The 13,832-nt window shown below is 45.0% G+C and overlaps 1 long non-coding RNA gene across 1 annotated transcript in view; it reads left to right on the top strand.

The window, feature by feature from the left end:
* The window catches only part of LOC146354371 (uncharacterized), a 37,672-nt gene extending 29,509 nt beyond the window's left edge, over positions 1 to 8,163 (top strand). Inside the window, exons 3-4 of the long non-coding RNA XR_014787423.1 lie at positions 1,937 to 2,053; positions 7,840 to 8,163. This is a non-coding gene — a long non-coding RNA (uncharacterized LOC146354371). The remainder of the gene's footprint in view (positions 1 to 1,936; positions 2,054 to 7,839) is intronic.
* Positions 8,164 to 13,832: the final 5,669 nt, after the last annotated feature.

Genomic DNA, 13,832 nt, shown 5'->3' with positions numbered 1-13,832 from the left:
GATGTACTCTTTGGTCCTTAAAAGGACCATAGCTCAGTGATAAAGCACCAGCTTTGCAAGCAGTTGGAAAAACACCTGCCTGAAAACCTGGAGAGCTTCTGCTGCCAGTCAATGACAACAAGTTAGACAGACCAATAGTCTGATTTGGTATATGGCACCTTCCTATGTTTTTTTCTCTTGGTTGGTCCTGACTACTGACTTGGTCCTATGGCTCCTGGCTCACCTCAGACCACTGCCCATGGCCCATATCTGACAGGGTTGTGGGCATCTGAAAGAGAAATGTATCTCTCTGGTGCATCCCCAGGGTACAAAAAGGATAGGGTATACAGACTTCCAGGTACCTGGAGTACATCTTTAATATTATTTCTTTAGTTAGTTAGTTAGTTCTCTTGAGTGCCATAATAAGCAAATTGTTTATTGATTTTAATTGGAGTTTTACTTGCGCAAGGGAGAAATGGAGACTGTACTGTGTGATGTACCTACAGAAATGTCTTCCTACAAGCATTGTAAAGGATGGGCTACTGATGCAGAAAACATTGAACTTTGTACCCCATTTGGCTTTTTTTAATGTTGGCATATAACTAGGTCCTAAAGAACACCACAAATGAATGAATCTGCAGTCCAATGAATTCTGTAGGTTTAAATGAAAAAAAGAAAGATGCCAGCTCATCTGTGAAGAAAAATAATATGATGAATTATATAGCTTGGGGAAACATGTTCAGTTGATAAAACTGTTGCATAATAGGAACAACTCCGCATGCTTCTGGACACTAGGGGGCAATAGAGCATGTGTTGCATCAACAGCCACTTGTCTTGTTCATCCCCTTTGTTGTCTGATCAGTTTCCTTTTCCTGCTCCCTCCCCTTCCTCTTGCCTCTCCAAGAAGGAGCGCTATGTGGTGTCTCTGGAAAGGAAACAATCCCATGCCTTTGCCTACTGAAATGCACACACCCAGCTTTAGGGGGTGCTTGTAGTTAAACTGTTAGATAGCCTTCTCTGATGATGTGTCTAAAAGCATTAATAAAGTAAGTTGATTTGAACTTCTTTTAAACTGGCTCTAGCCTGCATTTATTGCCTCCAATACAAAAAACTGTGTTGCCATGCTTTCTCTGTATAAAGCAAATCTGCTGTAAGTCACACCAGACTTTCCAACAAAAATCAGGTAGGAAATCAGGAGTGCAGAAAGAAGTGTGGATGGGGTGAAGGGAAGGAAGAGCAAACAGAAGAGAGAAGTTATCAAATATTTAAACCTGTGAGCTTATCTGGTTTGTTTTATACCCAGAGTGGACAGCTAGAGTTGACATAAGCCAAGCTTCAGCTCTGCGTTATTTGCAGAGGGGAAGCCATGCAGAAAGACTCCCCTATCCCACTGTATGCAGTGCACTTGCTAACTATAAAGGCTGTAGCTGACCTCCATTCTGGATATGGCAGAAAGTAACAGAGAATCATGTTGCCCTCAGGCTCAGACAATGAACAATAGATTGGGGTCAGCTATAGACATTACAGTGAGTAAACTGATGCCCTGGAGAATAGTCACTCTGAGGGCCAATCTACATTGCGCCCACCATCGCAATGAATTTGGTGTCCCGTCAGGTTAAACGCTCTCGCATTAATACGTGATTATCCACACTCACCCATTTTCCCCGTTGCAGTGCTTCATCGAATATGCGAGCTCGGTTCACACTCGAGCGCTGTGCTGTTTTCCTGCGTGCGCCTGTCTGATCTCGGATGCTAAGCAGGGTCAGCCCCGGTCAGTAGTTGGATGGGCAACACCTGGGAATCAGGCTTCCTGCATTGAGCAGGGGGTTGTTCTATCCCTTCAAATGAGACTAAGTTTTACCCCCTCCAATCCCCCACTCCGGATGGTTTTTTTTTAATTAAGGCATTATCCTCACAGAACCAGGGCTTCTCCGCGATGTTTTTTTTTCTAATTCAGGCATGATCTTTGAAGATTCGAAGTTGTGAAGCTCACCAGGGAGCGGAGCCTGCCAGGGAGGATTCCGGGGGGAGGACCAGATTGCCTCCCCCCCTGTGGACCACCCAGCGGACCCAGGTAAATGGGGATCATACACCCTTAAATATATCTAATAGCATCACCCACAGATCACAAAACCTGGCAAGGCCTGCTCTTGTGTCTTTAACAGCTTGATGTCCAGAAATCAGCAGGTAAAACTTCTTACTGCTTGGAGAGATAAATTATGATCACTAAATGTCTACACAGAGAGTTGCTGTTAAAGTCAAGCAATGGTGAACATTGAACAACCACCCCCGCTGTTTCTGCAGGAGCAGCATCTATTTGTTTATTATTATTATTTTATTACATTTATATCCCGCCTTTTTTCCTCCTTAAGGAGCCCAGGGCGGCGTACATAACCTTCTCCTCCTCCTTTTTATCCTCACAACAACAACCCTGTGAGGTGGGTTGAGCTGAGAGTCTGTGACTGGCCCAAAGTCACCCTGTGAGCTTCCATGGCTGAGTGGGGACTAGAACCCGGATCTCCCGACTCCCAGTCCAACACTCTGGCCACTACGCCATGCTGGCTCAGCATCTACTGAGACTGTTGCTAGTTCTTCTTCTGAAGACCATGATGTCTGCTGTTTCAGCTAATCATATTCACCATGTTGTGGCGACATCCTTTGTTATGTTAATGGTGGCATAGGGAGTTAATGCTATCACAATCTTCATTCTGCTGTTTGAAGACAATGGAGCACTCACTCCCGACATCTTGGAATATGGAGTGAAAAATGGATAGCGGAAAAAAATCAACCACCAATATTGATCATATAATGAAGTCAATCACAGCCTAGGGAATAACACATTTTAATACTGGGTTTGGTGGGTGCTGACAATAAGTCTTGTGTATCCCAGTGTGGCTCAAGACTGATAATCAAGTATACGTAGAAAATGGATGATCGTGTCAGCTCAGTTTGGGAGTTTGGTTATTATGTTTGAACCAGGTTATACATGCTTCTGAATACATGACCCCAAATGATGTGGCGACAATTTCTTTGGCCACCTATGGTGACAGCATTTTTTGCATTATAGCAATTTTGATAACTGGGGAAAAAGAAACCCTAATCAAATGACTGAGCGCATGTTTGATAGTTCTCTTCAAATTCATAATAATCATGTCTAATGAGAAGCACTCTTCTCTGATTGCCTGGACAGGTTTTTCCCTTAATTCATAATGAAGCTACATCAAATGATGCTTTAAGTGAAAGCTGGGTCTACTAACAATGCATGTCTAACTATCATTTTATCTGAATGAAAATCGTAAAAGGAAAATTAACATATTTTCAATAATGACTGTTGGAGAGTACAGAACAATAAATGGTTGGCCATGAGTATCCCAGTATGTATGTATATGACAATCAAGTGTATGGAGAAAATGGTTGATGGCTCTGTTGGGAAGGACCGTATGAGGAAATAAGTCCCTCCCTTCTTGTGCTACAGTTCCTGATATGAGTGTGCTCTTGCAAGCAACTTACTCATCTTAAATTGCCACATAAAAAGCAGGTTAAATCAATAGAGGTTTAATAGAGGTTAATCAGTAATACGGGTTACAGCTTTTGAGAATCTGAAAGAACTGAGAACTCAAGAGGAGCTCAGCAGAAGTACCTACATCTCTAAGGAAGCAATGTGCATTCATTCTAACCTTTGCCAGCTTTAGATTTAGAGTGTCCCTGTTTTGTAAAATCTGTAATATAGGAAGTTAGGCAGACAAGAGTCACCCAAGTCTCACCCAGAAAATATTAACCACCCAGTTCTATATGCAGTTGAGAACCTTGTGGGATCTGATCAAAGAGCTATTGCAGGGGAGCAGAACCTCAGGCCTGGGGGCCAAATTTGGCCTGCCTGGGCTCGCCAGAAGGCCACACCCCCTGCCATGTCCCCTTTCCCCAGACCACAAACTATTTGGTAGCTTCCTGGCTTTCATGCGGTTTCTCCCCATTTTTAAAGGTTGAGATATCTCTCCTATGGCTTAGTTACTGGCTGGTATTGTGGGTCCCACCCACTACTGGAATGTGGCCCCAAGAGTGTCACCAGAATGAGATTCATCCCTCAGGCTGAAAGAGGTTCATCACCCCTGGTCTGTGGGGCCCACCATTCTGTTTCTAGCAGCAGCTAACCAAATGCCTGAGGGAAGCCCACAAGCAGGTAACAAGCAAGACAGGATTCTCATTGGCTGTCAAAAATAAGTGTTCTCAGTGGGGCACAATACATTATTTGCCAGAACAACCTTTGTGATAGGTTGTGCTCCTATTACAAGCTGACCCAGGAAGGGTATGTCAGCAACAGTCCCTCCCTTGACAATTAGCAGCATTGCACAAAACTGTTGCATGGCTAGAGAAGGAAATGGTAGGAACAGAGTTTATGAATGCCCATTTTGTTGTGGCAGGGCTCTTGCAGCAGAATTCAATATATAGCTTTTTCTAACATTGATGGATACACCTGTTCGATTTCTGCATGGCATACAGGTTTTTAAAGGGACATGAGTCCTGCTGGGAGAAAGATAGAAACCCCAAACAAAACTGTGGAACTACAGAAGCCAGAACTCAGAAAACAAAAGCTCCATTAAAACACCATCAGTTTACTGTACAAGTATCTTCCCAAAACATTAAATTGTGCGGGAGTTGAACAGAGCAGTTGTTTAACATCAGCAGTGTTGTTACATCTCATTTCGAAGGGATAAGTAGTACACAACTGTCACATAGCCTCCAGAGAACTTAAACACTTGAAAGTAGATCGTTTCCAGCGAAATGTGCTGAAAGCACTGGAATAAATAACAGAGGAAGCCAATTACTGAGGCAAGAACGATCCACGTATTTTATATCTTCCCCATGACCTCTCTGTCTATTCCAGAATGTTAACCTTATACTGGATTTTTATTTAATAAACAGAATGAATGCTGGTGCTCAAAGTAATTGCCTGTGATTCTTGCTTATGAAACATGTTCTGTCAGTGGGTAGGAGCTGTTAAGACTGAATAGATCATAAGCAAGTACTATACAAAGTGTGCCAGAAATTAAAGTACATTGCCCACCCTCCTCCTCCTCCTCCTCTGACTACAATTCTATGCATGGTTACCCAGTAATAAGTCCCACTGCTACCAGTAGGACTACTGAATAAACTTGGATAGATTTGCACAGCTCAGATGTCTGTTTGAGGAAAGGTGAGGCATTAGCCAAGAAATGCATCTTGTATGTTCTGTTTCTGCATTAACTAGGGATCAATAAGTTTCACAGGGGGTTGTTTTTCAGCCTCTGACAAGTTAATATTGGAAGAAACTATCTTTCTTGAATGAAAAATCCAGTGTGTGTGTGTGTGTGTGTGTGTGTGTGTGATTAAGACAGGAAATTAAGTATTAGGGTGCAATCCTATGCGTGTTTATACCCCAAAAAGTCCTACAGCTCTCAGCATTCCCAAGCCAATCGTGCTGGCTGAGGAATGCTGGGAGTTGTAGGACTTTCTTCTACCTAAACATGCATAGGATTGTGCCTTGAATGGCTAATCTCCCATCTTTGTTCATCAGGACGCAATAAAACTGGCAGTGAGAGCTTTAAGCTAAAATATGCTGGATTTGGGGTTCTGCCCTTTTTGTCTTCGGTCCCACCCAATGAAATGCAGCCCCCCAAAGCTTCTCCAAAATGGAATTCAGCCCTTTGGCTGAAAGAGGCTCTGCATCCCTGCCCTACACACATCCCTTTGTATGTCTCCAATGCGCAAACATGCACAGGCATATTTTAGATGGGTGACATAATGCATGTAGGATTCACACACGCACACGCACGCACGCACACCCAGTGCCTGACAGGAGCTATTTTCCCCCCGGAATGGACTCCATTCAGATTCAATTGCATTGTCCAGAAAGCCCAGTAAAAGAATGATTATTTCTAACGCCATTCATTTTCAGCAAGTAGTCAGGACCAAACACCCTTTTTCCCCTCCCCTCCCGCCCCTGCCCCACCATTGCCAGCAGGCATCTTGATTTCCAAAGCAGCTCCGTGCATTCCAGGTGGCTGGCCTTCAAAACTGGATGAAAAGGATTTCTATTCAGAGAGCACTTCCCATAAAAAATTATAACCTGAGGCCTTGCTGGGGATTTGAAAGTGATGCGCTAACAAATGCTCTCTGACAGTCTTTGCCTTGCTCTTACAACAGGTAATGTGTGCATATGTGCCCACAGGCTCTTGGATTTGGAAGTGTACACATCCTGTATGCACCCTTTGGGTGTAAGGCAGAAGCGTGTGCTAAGATGGTATGCAGCACAGTCACACCTGTTTCTGCCCCTCTCAATTTCTCAGCAAAAGCCGAGTGGAATTTTACAGCTGTATCTGGAGGTGACAGAACTGTACCAGAGCAATGTTCACATCTCTATGATGTGCAAGAGGCTAGAAAGAGCTAACCCATTTTCTCTTCTTCCCACCCGACACCAACGAATAACAGAAAAAGCACTTGAATGTCACTAATGAGAAGAGATTTTATTCTGGGCTACTCTGATATAGAGTATTAATAAATGCTGGCTATAGCAGTGCTTCAGTAATTTGCAAGGCCACAAAGAACTCGTGAGTGTAAGCCTGCAGTTTGAGGCTGAGCCTCAGCCTTGAATGAGGCTGCTGTGACTTTGGTTGGGCTGTCCAGGAGGAAATGTACCCATCCCCATGCTTGCCTTCTGACCCTAAATATCCTACCTCAGGCTGGGGGATTAGCTTTGGTTGTCAGGGAAGCATACCCCTTGTTTCCCTCCCAGAAACTGGATCCTATTCTGTATGTACTTCACACAGAGCAGTGGTGTTGGATCCCTTTCAGCCTCAGGGCTGAATTTAGTTTTGGAGACACACCCAGGAGGCCACATTCCAGTGGTGGGAGGGGCTAAAGGAAAAATGGGGCAGGGCCTAAGGCAAAGAGGGCAGGGCCAAACTACCAAAAATACCAGCACACTTTAGCTTAAAGCTCTTACTGCCTGTAATTCAGCCTTAGGGGAGGCGTTCCAGCCTTTTAGAATGGAGGTGGAGGGAAACATGGAAGAAACGGTAAACCACCAAACAATCGGTGGCCAGGGGAAAGAGGATGAGGCCAGGGGAAGTGGGTGTGGCCATCTGGAGAAGCCCAGCAGGCCAGACTGAGGCCCCAGGAGGGCCAGATTTGGCTGGAGGTCCTGCACCCCTGGTGCATAGAGTGGGGATGGAATTAGACTACTGGGAAGAGTTCTCAGGTCAAAATAATATACCCAAATGTATATTTAAGTTAAAATGTATGCAAAAACATGTTATTTGTGAGGGGAAAATATGTTAAAATGTTAATATACATTTTTGTGCATTTTTCAAATCATTATTTGCAGATTGTTGCAGAAATGGGATGGAATGGACTTATGAGCAAACACTCATAGATCTGAGTCTGTGAAACTGACACAGACCAGGAATAAATGGATTCTTCCATCCTTAGGTGGTTTCCCCTCCATTTTGGCAGTTGCTGCTAGAAGGAGATTACTTCCAGGAGTCTCCTTCTTCCGTTGTTAGAAAACTGTTCTTGAATAGGAGGAAAGAGCATTTGATGCAACACGTCCTCCAAAGGAGCATACAACAATAGAAAAGGCAACCCTCCTTCTCCTCAAGGCTGATCTCTAGTCTCACCCTTTTCTCTTCCATCTAGCCGTCATATCCACTTCCCCAAATCACAACCCTAAATCCCATGCTGCACCCTTCCTTCTAATCCTCCATGATTTTTTCCAAGTCTATTTGTTTGCATGTGTATGTGCATGTGTGTTTTCATGTGTCTGTGTGTGTGTGATAAATGAATTTAATCTGAGAGTGACTATGTATTTTGCATTGGATCTAGATTTAAGCTGGATCAACTGTGCTGGCAGAAGTGGACTTCCCCACCCCCTCCTTCCCAGGGCAGCCCCTCCAGCAGCCTGAAAATGCTACTTAGCGAGCCAGGAGACCCTGCTGGATGGAGTAAGCTGAGCTATGGGGAAATGTGCTGGAGGGACTTTGTGCTGTGAGTGGGGCCCTTCCTCTCTTGGAAGGCAGAACCTGGATCCAACCTATTGTCAGTAAGAAAGTCCTTAAATATGCAAGCACCCCCATAAGAAGTTCCTGGATTGTTTGGTTTGCTTCGCTTTTGTTCACACAAACAGGATGATTAAAGAATGGTTAACGGATATAATTATTCCAGCTTTTTAAAGAGGGTTTCCCAGCTGAGTGATGATTCTAAACCATATTAGTGCTGATGAAAAAGCTGTAGGTTAATTAAGTCAGAATAAAATACACTGATTAACATAGGATTATGCTAATGCTCCAGTAAACATTCACTGAGCAACTGGGTAACATCTTCGCCTTTACAAGGTTTCAGTCAGCCCTGTTATATGAACAAAAGGGAGATTTGAAGCACCTGTTCAAAAAGTGACCTAGTGAACAGGTGAGGTAGTGCCTCAAATGCATGGGTAATGCCTACACATTTAAGTTAATCCATTTTTAGTTAGAGCCAAAAATGCTATTTATATCTGTGCAATTAACACAGAATAATCATGTCTTCTTGTACACTCTCTACAAAATTCTATCTAAAAGTTGAACATGTAGAGTATGCAGGTCTCCTTTACCTACAGAGCAGGAACATACCATATGTGCAGGAGACAGCATCCTTGAAATAGATAGCAGCAGCCATGTCTGCACTGTTCTTCACCAGCTGTTTACCACAAGGTAAAGAAAATGTAAATAAGCTGGCATGAACATTCACTGATCTGCCCCCTCCCCGTTTGTCCAGTCAATCTTCTGAATGGGAAATTTTAAGAGAAAATTTGAATTCACAGTTTCAGTGTGAAATCTTTACATCAAAATCTGAAATTCTAATCCTCTAGATTCATTCACAGTTCATGGTTCTGATTTTGGCAGGCTTCAAATATGTAACTTGTCATAATGGGTCAACTATGAAATACTAATCGTAAGTTATCTTTCAAATGCTATTAGGTACTCAAATCATCATTTGTGTTCTAAACTAGGATTACTTCAAATCATGGTTTGTTGAGACACCAGAACTGAGCTTTGGTGTTCTAAAAGGAGATGGGCACTGTGAAAGCCATGCCTGAAAAATGTGACTCATGATCAAATGCTAAATACATTTTTAAGGAATTTAAAATGTACTATTTATGTAAATAAGCATGATAGAATATGATATTTTCCTTCCTCTGGTTTAATGACATTCACTCTGATGAAATGCTCACATTTTGGCAGCACTGAGCAAACACACACCCAACATAGCAATAAGAGATGTTATCTGAGGCTAAGCATAACTTCAGTAAACAAAATGAGATGTACAATCCAAAGGAGCTTAGTGTAGAAGCAGAGAGCTATTCGGCTGAATCTACGCATAGCAGTTATACTGTTATCATACTGTTAGCATAACTGTTGGTCCACATCACACCAAGGGGCACCAATAGTTATGATAATGGTATGATAACGGTATAACTGCTATGTGTAGAGTCAGCCTTGGTCTGTAGGGGTCTTCAAATTAGGCAAGCCAAGAAGCCTTTTCTTTCAGGATCATTGCACATATCCCAGAGCCTTGGCTGGTCCGAATAGCACACACATCTCCTTGAGACATGACAACAGCTGTTTATAGTGAGGCCACTGAAGTTTAGAATGACATGATCTGGAATATGAAGCTCAGATGTATAATGAGTTGCATTCAGAAGACCGTAAAGTGATATATCCTGCCTGTGTTCATTTGGCCAGTACCGAAGCTGACCAGGCGAAAGCAGCCTGGCTAAAGTCAGCACACACACACATATTATTTCAGGTCAGCTTCTTACTCTCATTGAAATCCTGGTTGAAACTCGTTGATTAGTGAAACCAGTGCCAGCTCCAGGTTTTGGAGGGCCCTTGGGTAAGACACCCTCAGTGGCCCCCCTCCCTCAGTGGCTCTACTTTCTCACCCCCATTGCCACCAGCTGCTGTCGCTCCTCCTCCTCTTTTTCATCATGGCCACCACTTGCTTGGCAGGCAGAGAGGAAGCAGGCCATGGCATCTACTGCGTCTCCTTCTCACCACCACCATTGCCTGGGCCAGAGCGAGAGGCAGGTAAACAAGCAGGTTGTCATGGCACAACTCCAGGGGCCCCTTGCCAGTGGGCTCCTGCTAGGGTGTGGCTCCTTGGCAGGTGTCCAGCCATGCCTACCCTTGACACCAGCCATCACCCTCTTCACATGTGCCTTCATATGTACACCAAAGATGTGGAATTGGACCATGCCCATTTCTCCTCCCCACTGGCTGCTGGCAAAGTAAGAGGCACTCAGCAATTTCTCAGCGTTCAGGAATGCAGGTAAAATGGGCTTACCAGTGGCAGCAATAGCAAGTGACACTCTTCCCAGTGGCAGGGCCCCACCATCCTCCCCCAGTCTATCTGATGATGTCGCATCACTCCCAGGGGGGCTTTGGGAGGGGGGCAAAGGTTGCTAGCAGCCAGCAAGCACTAGGAAGAGCTCTGCTTGCTGCTACTGCTATGAAACTGGCAATGGGGCAGTGACACTGACAAGGAAAGGCGAGCAATTTCACTCCCCCCGTTTCAACATGAGCCAAAAGTTGTCAGCTAAGAACAAAAGTTGTCAGCTAAGTTAGCTTTCCACTCACCCAGTGTATTCTTTCACAAACCAGAGTCCAGAAAGGGGCATTTTCTTTCAAGAGCAAATTTAAGCAATCATTACATTTTAAGGAAGCAAGGAAACATAGCTCTGCTTTTAAAAAGTGCTCAGCACGAGTGTGATGGGAAGCCTTCCCAACCTGGCATCCTCTGGATGTGTTGAACAAATCCCACCATCCCCAGCCTGCAGGGCAATTGGCTGTGCTGTTTGGCAATGATGGGAGCTGAAGTCCAACACATCCAGAAAGACCTGGTTTGGGGAAGGCCAGAGGCATTGCTAGGGTCTTAAAAGATCTGGGGCACAGGCCCATAACACAAATTTGTATACACACACATATATACAAGTCTAACTGCACATCTAATATATGGGTGTGTGGTGTGTGGTGTATGCATGCAGTGTGCCAGCGTGTGTGTATAGATTACATACATACATACATACATACATAAGAAGTGTGCATTGACCCCCCCCCCCCACTTCAACTCAGACCCCGATTCAACATTTTGGAAAACATCCCACTTCTGCTGTGGCCAATTTGTAGTCGGACCACTTCAGCTCAGCACCAAACCTGAGTCAAGGTTTGGAAAAATGAGTCTTTATGCTTCCTGCTGACTACCATGGGGAAATTAGAAAAAAAAACTGTAGCTTTTTTCTCTTGGTCAGAAATGGATAATTTTAGGCATAGTAGCCCCCTAGAAGAGGATTACACCTGCTCAATGTCAGAAAAATAGGTGCAGGGTTTATATTTTGATTTTCTTTTAAAGGGAACTGCCAATAACGTTTTAATTCCTTGGAAGAATTGGATAAAAAAAATCAAGATTCATTGCATCAGAGGAGATCATGTCTGCCAAATTTCAGAATGCTAGCCACAAGGGTTTTTGTGCAAGGGTTGCCTTGACATTTTGAGGTCTCCAAAAGAGGACATAGTTATCTCTCTAAGTTCCTTGTGGACCATTATTCTGAAAATTACAGATAGCCTAGAGTTGTCCCTAAGTAAGAAACCAGCAAAGTTTCAGAAGGAGAAGTGCAACAGTTCATGTGGAAGGGGAGTTCTCCAGTTTGGGGGAGGGCGTGATTTGCTTTCCCTTCCATTCACCCCTTCCACAATAGTTTTTGGGTAAATTTGTATGTACAGGTGTCCTCCAGACAAGAAACCTGAAAAGTTTCTGAAAGATATACATGCATTCTAATTTGGAATTACTATTATTTATTTACATTTCACCAATGTTAGCAACAGGGGAACATGGGTGGGAAGGTGCTATTGCACTCATGTCTCTCGTGTGGCGCAGAGTGGTACGCGGCAGTATTACAACCGAAACTCTCCACACGACCTGAGTTCAATCCCAGCGGAAGCTGGGTCCCAGCTAGCTGGCTCAGGTCGACTCAGCCTTCCATCCTTCTGTGGTCAGTAAAATGAGTACCCAGCTTGCTGGGGGAAAGGTAGTCACGACTAGGAATGTACGAATCCCTTACCTGGTTCCGGTCAGGGCATCTGCGGGTGGGGGGAGGCGCTCCGTCCCTCCCCCCGGAATCCTCGATGGGAGGGGAGGCGATCCGTTCCCCCCCCCCCGGAATCCTGCCTGGCCGACTCTGCTGCGCGGCGGCTCCGCAGAGCAGCCGGCCAGGGCCGTCTGCAGCCAGACTTCGGCCGCGGACGGGCTACTGGGGACGCAAATGAGGGCCGCCATAGCGGCCGCCATTTGCGTCCTTCCAGGCTGCCGTGATAGGCTACGTAAGTATTTATGTAGCCTATCATGGCATGCCCCAAAACCCCCCAACAAAAATGGCGTACGCAAATGGCGGGGGCTACGGTGGCCGCCATTTGCATTCCCTATTTTTCACCGTTCTAGCCTACGTAAATATTTACGTTGGCAATTACGGTGGGAAAAAAAGGGAACTGCAAATAGCGTAGTGGGCGCTATTTGCGTTTCTTTTTTTTTCTGCCGTAAAAGCCTATGTAAATATTTGCATAGGCTAGAACGGCGAAAAATAGGGAACACAAATGGCGGCTGCCGTAGCCGCCGCCATTTGCGTACGCCATTTTTTTGTTTGTTTGTTTGGGCATGCCGTGATAGGCTACGTAAATACTTACGTAGCCTGTCACGGCAGCCTGGAAGGACGCAAATGGCGTATTTGCGTACACTGTTTTTGTTTTGTTTTGGTGGGGGCATGCCGTGATAGGCTACGTAAATACTTAGGTAGCCTGTCACGGCAGCCTGGAAGGATACAAATTTGGTCCTGGTTTTTTTAAAAATTATGCTGGGTTTTTTTGGGGGTGGGGTTAGCTGTGATAGGCTACGTAAATTCTTACGTAGCCTATCATAGTTGCAAGGACGGCAATGGCGGCCGCAGCAGCCTGGCCACGTCCAACCAGAAGACCAGCCGCCACTGCCGCCAGAACTGCCGCCGCCGCATCTGCCGCATCCGCCCCAGGTAAGTTCCATCCCGGGGGATTCCGTGGAGGGGGCGGGGGGGCGTTCCGCCACTGATTCCGGGGGACCGGATCCGTGGCGGAATTCTCTGCCATCCCTAGTCACGACTGGGGAAGGCAATGGCAAACCATCCCACTACAGTCTGCCATGAAAACGCCAGCGCAAGCAGCGTCCCTTGAGGAGTCAGCAATGACTTGGTGCTTGTGCAGGAGGAACCTTTCCTTTTCCCTTCCTGCTTGTGAGTTTCCAATGGACATCTGGTTGGCCACTGTGTGAACAGAATGCTGGACTAGATGGACCTTGGTCTGATGCAGCGCGGCTTTTCTTATGTTCTTAAATAGAAAGTGCCCCTGAGCATGTGCAGAATGTTTTTCTTTCACCACTGAGCACTTACATTCTCCCCCTATCAATTCTATTCCCCTCCAACCATCATGCAACCATCCCTCCTCATCCTACCATTCTCCAGCAACTCTTCATAAAAAAAGATGTCTTGTGCAACTCCTCTCTACCTCCTCCTTGTTATGCACAAGCTCTTATTGTATCTTCCTCCCTATAACTTCATTTGTGCCAAGACTTCACCAGGATTCAACCAATGAATCTGTTTTCAAAACTAGGGCTAAGTTATGGAGAAACTCTGAGCATGCACTAAGTGCCTTTCCCTCACCACTGAAGCTAGAGTTCATGCAAAAAACCCCAAACCCACAAATGACAAAACATGCATAGGACTGAGCTGAAAGAGCAGTCAATTCATTAGAGAGAATTGG

Source organism: Heloderma suspectum, chromosome 2, assembly GCF_057233095.1.
Source record: "Heloderma suspectum isolate Gila_16-S chromosome 2, 16-S_ref, whole genome shotgun sequence".
Lineage (NCBI taxonomy): Eukaryota > Metazoa > Chordata > Lepidosauria > Squamata > Helodermatidae > Heloderma > Heloderma suspectum.
The sequence above is the reverse complement of the archived record's forward strand: the minus strand, read 5'-3'. Positions and strand labels throughout refer to the sequence as shown.